The sequence below is a fragment of the Lycium barbarum genome, chromosome 6, assembly GCF_019175385.1.
Source record: "Lycium barbarum isolate Lr01 chromosome 6, ASM1917538v2, whole genome shotgun sequence".
Lineage (NCBI taxonomy): Eukaryota > Viridiplantae > Streptophyta > Magnoliopsida > Solanales > Solanaceae > Lycium > Lycium barbarum.
Genome location: NC_083342.1, coordinates 84,383,000 through 84,393,883, shown reverse-complemented (window position 1 = coordinate 84,393,883; position 10,884 = coordinate 84,383,000). Strand labels below are relative to the sequence as shown.

The 10,884-nt window shown below is 44.6% G+C and overlaps 1 non-coding gene across 1 annotated transcript; it reads left to right on the top strand.

The window, feature by feature from the left end:
* Positions 1-10,083: 10,083 nt before the first annotated feature.
* On the top strand, positions 10,084-10,189 carry LOC132600952 (small nucleolar RNA R71). The gene has a single exon (XR_009567406.1). It is a non-coding gene; the product is annotated as a small nucleolar RNA R71 (small nucleolar RNA).
* The last annotated feature ends 695 nt before the right edge of the window (positions 10,190-10,884 follow it).

Here is a 10,884-nt window from a genome sequence, read left to right as displayed (position 1 = left end):
CTCAAGCAAGCCATACCACGCAACGACTCAATCTAACACCTAGATATCACAGAATAAAAATGTCTACATTGGTTTCGCCTCGGAACTTCTAGCATGCATGTTTTCTTTCAACTGACCACCCCAACTATTTATTGTACAACAATATTACACACTTTAAGAATGTTATGACTAACCATGACGCTTTAAAACATGACATTACATTATCGAACACATTATCATGCATACAAACACTACTTTCGGCGATCACTTTCGTTTGTTCAATTCTCATCCTTATGCCCTCACATAGACCAAAGAATGTCCCAACACACATATGTACAACAAGAATGGGACGAAGATGAACGAGAAGAGAAAAACACTCAACACTCACAAAGAAATCATATTCACACATGCAAATACCATAGGCTTGCCCTTATTTTCTGTGTTCTCATCCTAGGCTCGTTCGGTTGTGATCACATTAAGACTTGTTTCGGCTTGTAATGTAGGCTTAGGGACGGGTAGGATACTTTTTGGGTATTAGTGACTCACCCTCCTTGACACTACAACATCTCTTTTACCCTGATTCGCCTCGTTTCTTTCCAGCCCCGTCTTTCCTTTAACGTTTTCGACCTCAATGCGGTTTAATTTCTATCCAACTAGAAATTCTTTTTGTGTTTCAATTTCCTAGTTTAGTTTTTTTTTTATTTTTATATATATATATATTATCAACTACCACATCGACTCACTACTAGCAAATTTCACCACCCCAACCTTTGTTCTCACATCTACTTCACATTTAATGTACCCCCAACTTAGGCGTTTTGCCTCGTCTATTTAGTAACATCAAGGAGGGAACGGGTGCGAAGATGGATAATTTTCACAACGGGTGAGGTTTCATTCGGCTAGCCAAGAAAAAGGGTCAAAAAGGCTCAAAAGGGGAAGACTAGTGATATTCTCAGCTTTTGGTGGGGCTTATTTAGGCAAAGTGACTTTATTAACACAAAGAAAGCCTAAGATCATTTCACAACCAAACTAACTTCCGGATTTCAAACAAGACTAACCGGGCAAGTTCTAGATTATACATGCGTAAACAGAACAAAACTAACAACTCACACACACATCGGCATAAGGATAATCATTTTTACACTTGTGGCCTCCTAAGTAGTCATTCATCACACACAATACCCCAATAATCACAATGTCATATAAAGACTCAATCATGTCAGACAATAACTGTTCTAAGTATGCATTTTTCAAAATTTCTGAGGGGTCCAAAATTTTCAACAAACCACACACATGCCATCAGTTACAAAGTAACACCAAGTAAGTCAAAATTATTCTACTCAACCTAAGAAACATCCTAAACATGCCAGTTTCAACAAAATAAACCCCCCTCAGGAAAAGAATTTTGGCAAAGAAAAGCCGAGGGGGTTCCTAAACACATATTTACGCTACCCTACTATCAATAAGTCCCACCCCCAACGAAAAATCAAGCACTATCTCAGTGCTTCAAATATAAGAACAAGGGAGCGAGAAAATACCTGAATGCTGTGAACATCTCACGGCTGGCCCGCCGCATCCGGCGGCTGACTTGAGGACTCTCCAGGTTGGCGCTGCGGCTCAACCAATGTCTGAAAGATCGCCTGCTGCAGATCCTTCTTTTCAGTCTTTTTTAATCTCCTGGCCAACTCTTCCGGGTCCTCAGATGACTCACTGACCCTCTTTCCAGTACCCCGAACAAAGGGGTCAGCATCCTCCGTCTCCTCCTCAGAATCAAGAAAATCCAGCACCTTAAACATAGTAGGCAAAATGGCCCGTGGTGCTGGTGCTGGTGCGGCTACCATTCTGTGCATCTTGAGTGCTTCAAGCTCCTTTTTCAACTTCTCCAACGCACTCCTTAAAGAACTAGACTCCCCACCGGGTGCGGTCTGCTCTCGAGTCAACAATCTTGCCTCAAAACTGTCTAGTCGAGCCTGATACACCTCGTGCTTTTTGTCAAACTCCGCACGGATCTCTGTGGTTGCCTCAGTGACCAATTGCTGCACTATTCTCGCCACCTTCGGCCTGAATTGTTGCAAGATTTCGTCTACTTGCCTTTCGGTCCGCACCGCTTTGATTGCGATTTGGCTGTAGTTAGTAGGGCTGAAGTGCAGCAACCCCACCTCTGGATCAGCAGGCTCAGCTGTCGCAGCAGCAGTGGTGGACCCCGAAGGAGGACCCTGTGTGGCCGGATGTGGTGGTGGAGGTCTTGCCTCCGAAACAGCTAGTGCAGCTGCATCACCCTGTGTATCGACAGTAGCTGGGACACCTGTCGTGGGAGCCTCCGGCTCTATCGTGGCAGCACCAAACTCGGAACCTACTAGGTCAGTCCCATAGGCACGGCTCGGACTCATCTCTAACTGAGTGTCGTCGTCATCGCCGGACTGCTCCGCCTCCCGGTCCGTTTTGCTTATCACCTTATTTTTACGCCAATCCCCTATATGTGCAGCTGTAATGGTACCGTCCCAATCTGGAAGCGGAATTATCCTTGCCCGTCGACACAATGCCGTGATAAGGCACGGAAAGACCATGTTTTGGCTGGGCTTGTGTGCCCGCATGTGCAGCTCTTCAGCTATTAACCCGCCAACATCCATCGGGTACCGTGACATGAATGAGGCAATGGTCACTGCCTGACTGGTGGACAGGGTATTATCTGCCTGGGTTGGCGTGATCCTGTATCGCAGCAATGTCCACCAGAATTTAGCCTCTGTGGACAAACAACTTTTAGTGATCTTTGCTTTCCAATCATTAACCCATTTTTGCTCATGTGGTTCAGATGTGATAGCTGCTGCGGTCTATTTCCTGACGGATTTGTCGTCCTTTCTGTCTCGTTTGTCTAGGAACAAGCGCAGATCAGTAGGAGACACAAAATCATCTCCAAACAAGACCCTGTTGATGGCTTTGGAGGAAATATCAACCAGGGAGTTCCGAACCGTCACATTTTCCAGCATGGGGATCTGATGCCAAGCAAGACTCGGCTTCTTCATCGACTTCAGGACGGCCCCATATGATGCATAGAACTCCCGCACAATATGTGGAGCATACTCTCCCGGCCCGTGAGTGAATGCATCTAACTTGCAGCCTTTGATGGTATCATCCAGCTATGGATAAGCTGAAATACCATCGAAAATCATCCGCCGTTCTTCAAATATTTCCTCGACGGCTGCCCACCAGTCTCAGATCCGGCCATCCATTGGTCATACAACTTATTTGACCCCTTTACCGAGAACCGCAACTTTTCTTCATCCAAATGTTTGGTCCTGACGACCAGCTTACGACCCTTAGGCAGCGTACCATCAACCGGGTCACTGCCCTCACTAGGCCCTGCTGAGTCACTCTCTGGTGGATTTTGGGTGGCAGCCCCCCTGCTTGATGCTTCCGCGTCAGAATCCCCCTCTTCAGACTGGGAGGTTTCCGACGCAGACTTTGATGGAGTCATGGGAGAGAGCATGGTTGATGTGGTTGCCATTGTGTCTTGGGTGGGGGCCCCCCGGACTTTTGGTGGCGGTATGACCTCGGCGTACTCGGATCCTGATTATTCCCCTTCCGAAGTGGAAGGTTCATCTATCATCCTTGAATCCGAGCGCACTCTCATTTTCTTGCCCGTGCTGTGGGCCCCCGCTCTCGTTGCTTTTCTTTTCTGACCCATTCCTGCAAAAGACACCACAAATTAGTTACCATGGAAAAATCAACAAAAGATAAGAATATATGACTGTGCACAGAATACATGTTCTGTCTGTGGTCCTAACCACAAAAGACGGACCGTAAACTGTTTTACGGTCCGTAAAGCACGTTCGTAAACTGAGCTATCATCTTAGAACATTCTGTCCCTTGTTGAAATCTTAAATATGGACCGTAAACTGGTTTACGGTCCGTAAAGTTAGATCGTAAACTGGGATTCCCTTTGGATTTCATTCTGTCCACTCTACATGCCAAACTACGGACCGTAAAGTGCAATACGGTCCATAATGTGCAGTCGTAATTCGCACCACAGACAGACACATATTTTGATTTCACAATTTCATATCATATCTCGGTTTCACATTGTGTTGGGGTTTAGGCTACTCAGACTTCACCTATTTTTCTATCAATATTCATAATTACCGCGAGTGTCAAGCCATTGAATTTTGGAGTATGGAATGCCCTCCAACCCATTTGGGTGTTATTAACCATTACCCACGAGAATTAAAAAAAAAACAAAGATTTAACGACTCTATCCCCTCACTAGATCATTAACCAAGGTAAATGCATTTAATCTCACAAACCCAGTCTAACAATCACTTACCACCAAGTTCAAGTTCACAGATATAAAAGAAAAATGGGGAACATCAATCATACCTTTGAATGAGGAGTCAGACCACTAGAAGCACAGATTCTAAGAGCACAACTTCAATCACCAAAGAATTTAAACCTAGGGCAGAGGGGAATACAAATTTGTGGTAAGCTAGGTTTAGTTTGTGGGTGGAGGTTGTGTATTTATGGTGGTTAGGAAGATGGAAGGTTTTGGGTGAGTGTGGGGAGCGTGGGAATATGAAGAGGAAGGGGGAATTAATGGTGGGAAAATCGTGGGGAAAGAAAACGTGAAGATGGAGGGAAAGGAATTTGTGGGGTTGCCCTTGGTTTAAACTTGTGGTGCATTTAAATCGCTGGTTTACGACTTCTCATTTTTTTTTTCTTTTTTTTTTTATAAATCTCTAAATACGGTCCGTAAACTAGTTTACGACCCGTATTTAGAGTGGTTGATGAGGGCAGAACAATGCAATGCCTCATGTTAGTTTACGATGAGGTTTTACGGCCCGTATTGTGAAATACGGTCCGTCCTACATGGTCGTAAACTAGCATGTGAATTACAGTGCTCACTGTTTGGTAACAATGTTAAATACGCCCTGATTTACGGCCCGTATTGTGAAATACGGTCTGTAAACTTCAGGCGTATTTTGCAATGTTGCTAACAGTGTCTTGCAACTGAACTTACCTGCTTTTCAGCAGAATATTTCTGTGATATATTCCTGCACCAAAACGACCATTACCCTATATGTAATAAAAAAACAAAAGAAAAATAAACATTACACTTGGGTTACCTACCAAGAAGCGCTTGATTTAACGTCGCGGCACGACGGTGGTAACCAATCACTCCTTATCTTGGTATACCAGATCATTGTTCGTTCCGAGGTGTTTCAACCTGTAACGATCAACAACCCTCTCCTCCGAAACCATGCCGTGGTAGTGCTTCAATCTCTGCCCATTCACCTTAAATGTCCGAGTACCATCTCCGGACTTCAATTCAACCGCGCCATGGGGTGAGGCACCTACCACCTCAAACGGGCCAGACCACCTGGATTTAAGTTTGCCAGGTAGCAACTTCAGCCGAGAGTTAAACATTAATACAGAGTCGCCCTTGTAGAACTCTCGCTTCAGGATCTTCTTGTCATGGTATTGCTTCATCCTTTCTTTATAGAGGGCTGCACTCTCATACGCCTGGTGCCGAAATTCATCCATCTCATTTAATTGGAACAACCGCAGCTTGGTTGCTTCCTCCCAATCCATGTTTAGCTTCTTCAGCGCCCACATAGCTTTGTGTTCAAGTTCGACCGGAAAGTGACAAGCTTTCCCGAATACAAGCTTGAAGGGTGATGTCCCAATTGGAGTCTTGAAAGCAGTTCGGTATGCCCATAGAGCATCATCGAGCTTGCGGGCCCAATCAGTTCTATTGGCATTCACTGTCTTTGCTAGAATAATTTTGATCTCCCTGTTGGACACTTCAACCTGTCCACTTGTCTGAGGGTGATAAGGTGTTGCTACCCTATGATTTACACCATACGTCTCCATCAGTCCCGCGAACGCTTTATTGCAAAAGTGGGATCCACCATCGCTGATTATCGCCCTCGGAGTACCAAAACGAGTAAATATGTTCTTCTTAAGGAACCCCATCACACTCTTGGCCTCATTATTGGGTAAAGCCACCGCTTCCACCCATTTTGACACATAATCCACAGCCACCAAGATGTATTTCATTCCACCAGAACTCACAAAAGGTCCCATAAAGTCAATCCCCCAGACATCAAACACTTCCACTTCCATAACAAAATTCATAGGCATCTCTTGCCTTCTGCCGATATTCCCTTGCCTTTGACATTGATCACAGGACCGCACCAAAAGATTAGAATCATGAAAAATAGTCGGCCAGTAATAGCCGCACTCAAGTACGTTGGCTGCAGTCCGGTTTCCGCTATGATGACCCCCAACAGGAGAGTCATGGCATGCCTTTAGAATTGCCATCACTTCACTTTCCGGAATACAACGCCGAATGATGTTATCAGCGCATGTACGGAACAAATAAGGATCGTCCCAATAGTACTGCCGAGCATGCCGCAAGAATTTCTTCTTTTGGTAAGTTTTGATATCATCGGGAACTATACCTGTTACCAAATAATTGGCAAAATCAGCATACCATGGTGCTACCTCATTTGACACCGCCAACACCCTCTCGTCTGGAAAAGCATCATCTATATCAATCTCATCAGACGGTCTCCCAGCTTCTTCAAGCCGAGAGAGATGGTCAGCCACCTGGTTTTCAGTGCCCTTTCGATCTTTTACCTCAAAATCGAACTCTTGCAGCAGTAGCACCCATCTGATCAGTCGCGGCTTTGCTTCCTTCTTTGCCATGAGGTATCTCAAGGCTGCATGATCAGTATAAACCACAACTTTGGACCCCAACAAGTAGGCCCGAAATTTTTCGAAGGCAAACACAATGGCAAGTAGCTCTTGCTCCGTCACTGTGTAATTCATCTGTGCAGCATTCAGTGTTCTACTAGCATAATAGATCGGGTGCATAATTTTATTGTGCCTCTGCCCAAGCACAGCACCAATCGCAAAACCACTAGCATCACACATCAGTTCGAATGGTAGGGACCAGTCAGGAGCAACAATAATAGGAGCAGTAGTGAGACGCACTTTTAATTCCTCAAACGCCTTCTGGCACTTCTCATCAAACACAAATTTAGCCTCTTTTTCAAGAAGCTTGCACAAAGGGTTGGCAACTTTAGAGAAATCTTTGATGAAGCGCCTGTAGAACCCAGCATGCCCCAAGAAACTTCGGACACCTTTGACTGAGATAGGTGGAGGAAGTTTGGAGATCACATCAATTTTTGCTTGATCGACCTCGATTCCCTTTTCAGAGATTTTGTGACCGAGGACGATTCCTTCCTTCACCATAAAATGGCATTTCTCCCAGTTCAGCACCAGATTAGTTTCTTCACACCTTTTTAGCACTTGACCCAGATGGCCAAGACAATCATCAAATGAGTCACCCACCACGGAAAAATCATCCATGAACACCTCCAAGAAATCCTCCACCATGTCGGAGAAGATTGACATCATGCACCTCTGAAAGGTCGCTGGTGCATTACACAAACCAAAAGGCATTCGGCTGAATGCAAATGTCCCATAAGGACAAGTGAACGTGGTCTTCTCCTGATCTTCCAAAGCAATGTTGATCTGATTGTAACCCAAATAACCATCAAGGAAACAATAATAAGAACGCCCTGCTAGTCTATCCAACATCTGATCAATGAAGGGCATAGGGAAATGGTCCTTGCTCGTGGCTGTGTTGAGCTTGCGATAATCCATGCAAACTCTCCAACCGGTGACAGTTCTGGTCGGGATCAACTCATTCTTAACATTCGGTACAACAGTAATGCCACTCTTCTTAGGAACACATTGGACCGAGCTCACCCATTTACTATCAGCGATCGGGAAAACCACGCCTGCATCTAGCCATTTGATGATTTCTTTCTTGACGACCTCTTGCATATTCTCATTTAGTCGCCTCTGATGCTCTACACTTGGTTTGCTGCCCTCCTCCAACTGAATTTTGTGCTCACAGATCCCAGATGGGATACCTCGAATATCTGCTATAGTCCAACCAATAGCACGCCTATACTCCCTCAATACCTCCAAAAGCTGCACAATCTGCTCCTCGGTCAATGAAGCTGAAACAATCACCGGTAATGTGCTGTCGGGACCAAGGAACTCATATTTCAAGTGTGACGGGAGCTGCTTAAGCTCCAACTTAGGTGGCTCAATGATCGAAGGCTTTGCTGGAGGAGTTGTTCTATTTTCCAGATCAAGACTCAGCTTCTTTTGGTGGTATGTGTATGAGCCCAACCCAACAAGTGAGTTAACTGTCTCCTCATAGCCTTCCATGTCTTCAGCATCGAAATTCATCAGAATGCCAGCCAAAGCCTCACCCAAGCTCTCTTCTTCCATTTTGAACTCCACTGCATCATCAACTACATCAAATGAATCAATTACCGAAATGCTCTCATAAGCACTTGGTAACTTCATCCCTTTGCTAGCCTGAAAAGTCACTTCGTCATTGTTGACTCGAAACTTGATTTCATTTTTTCCAGAATCCATCAAATCCCTCCCTGTAGCAAGGAAAGGCCTCCCCAGAATGATAGAAATGTCCCGATCAATAGCACAGTCAAGAATCACAAAGTCAGCGGGCAACAAAAACTCACCAACCCGCACAATCACATCATCAACCACCCCAAAAGGTCTTTTGATAGACCTATCAGCCATCTGCAACCTCATCGTAGTCGGCCGTGGCATTCCCAAACCTGATTGCTTATATATAGCAAGGGGCATCAAATTAATACTCGCCCCATTATCACACAAAGCGCGAGCAAAGTCATGGTACCCAATAGAACAAGGAATGGTGAACGCCCCAGGATCTCCCTTCTTCTGAACAGTTGTGGTTGAGATAATAGAACTCACAGTGTGAGTCAAACTCACGGTTTCATGTTGAACCGTCTTCTTCTTAGTCAGCAACTCCTTCAAATATTTCGCAAAACCGGGCATCTCCTTGACAGCTTCCAAGAAGGGAAAATTCAAAGATAACTGCTTCAGCTGATCATAAAACTTCGCAAACTTAGCATCTTCATTCTTCTTTACCAACCTCTGAGGAAAAGGAGGTTTAGATTTAAAGAGCTGTGTCACAGGGCGGAGAGCCCCTTTTACTGCCTGCTTGCTTGTGTTCTCAGCTTCCCTCGCCATCTCTGAAATCTCAGCATCCTTCTTGTTAGTTGGAATCTCATCAGCAATAATGGGTGCTTCAGACTGCACCTGATTCTCTTCATCTATCGGCTCAAGATCAATCACCTTCTCAGCAGCCCCCTGTATTGTTTTACCACTTCTAGTAGTGATGGCAAATGCACGGTCTATACCGCCTCCCCTATTCTTGGGATTTGGAATAGTGTCACTTGGAAGTCCTCCCTTTTTATGAGGGTGCTGCTCTCTAGAAATATCCCTCATCTGCGACTCAAGCTTCTGAATAGCCGCTGTATGAGAACCCACTGTTTCTGTCAGCCCAGCCTTTCAGACTTAGATTGATTTGCCAGAATCTTCTCAAGCATTGCTTCAACTTTCGAACTACCCTGCTCTGATGACTGCCCTTTCGGTGGTATATAAGGATTGGAACTCTTGTTCCCAAAATTGTTGCTGTTGTTGTAGCTCCCTTGGTTCGCACCACCAAAGTTATTGTTGTAGTTCCCAGAGTTGTTGTAAGCACCTTGACCTTGCTGAGGTCTCCATTGATTCTGATTTTGATAGCCACCTTGGTAATTCTATCTTTGATAACTCCCTTGAGAGTTATTAACATAATTTGCATCTTCAACCTGCATGGGTGGCCCATCAAGGAATGGACCATCATGAGCATGGTACATCCCTTTTGGAAAAATTACATCATCCTCACAAACATTTACTTTTTTGATCTGAGATTCATCGAACTTCTTCGTCAGCAAGGAAATATTCGTTGCAAGCTCTCCCAATGTTTTCTGGGTATCCTGATTTTCCTTCACTATATTCTGGAGCATAGCACTACCATATGGTACCACTTTAGCATTGTTTGAGTGCCAAGCCTGATTATGAGTTGTTAGCTTGTTAAGTATGGTGGTCACTCGTCGAAATGTCTTGTTCATAAAACACCCATCAGCTGCATTGTTAGCTACTGACTGTGTCACTGGATCTAACCCTATGTAGAACTTCTCCATCAATATATTTTCCGGAAAACCATGATTAGGGCTCTTCTGCAAATACTCTTTGAACCTCTCCCAGGCTTCATATAGTTGTTCCCCTGGTCGCTGCTTGAATTCATAAATCTTGTCGCGAATCTCAGCCTTCTTGCTAGGGGGGTACCACTTTGTAAGAAACACAGCTACCATTTCTGCCCATGAAGTAATGGAATTTCGGGGCAGCTTCTCGAACCATGTTCTTGCCTCCCCAGCTAAGGAATATTTGAATAACCTCAACCGAATAACATCTTGTGGAACATTGTTCTGGATGTGATTAGCACACACATCCAAAAAATTCTGCAAATGACGTTGAGGGTCATTCTCGGTAGAGTTCCGAAAGTATCCCTCAAGTTTCAACAGCTGGTATAAAGATGAGTCAATTTTCACTGTAGCAGCTCCAACTCGAGGTTGAACAATAGCGGATGCATAGTCCTCCTCTTGCACAAGTTCAGCAAAAATATTCTCATCATCAGATTCATTCGCCTGATTGTTCAACCGATTCACCTGATTACCAGCACGCTGATTCTGCTGATTTTGATTCATGTTCACCTAGTTTACACAGAGTAGAAAACAAGGTGTGATGGAATAAGCAAAAGACTTTAATCAAAGCAAACACTATTTAGTAATTTCAAAACCGTATTCCCCGGCAACGGCGCCAAAATTTGATACGCTCAAATTACACCTATTATTGGTATAACGCGGACGTTGTCAAATATAGTAACCCAACAAGGTTGGGGTCGAATCCCACAGGGAATATGGTGTGAAAAGGTTACTAAAGTCGTAAATGCTAAGTTCT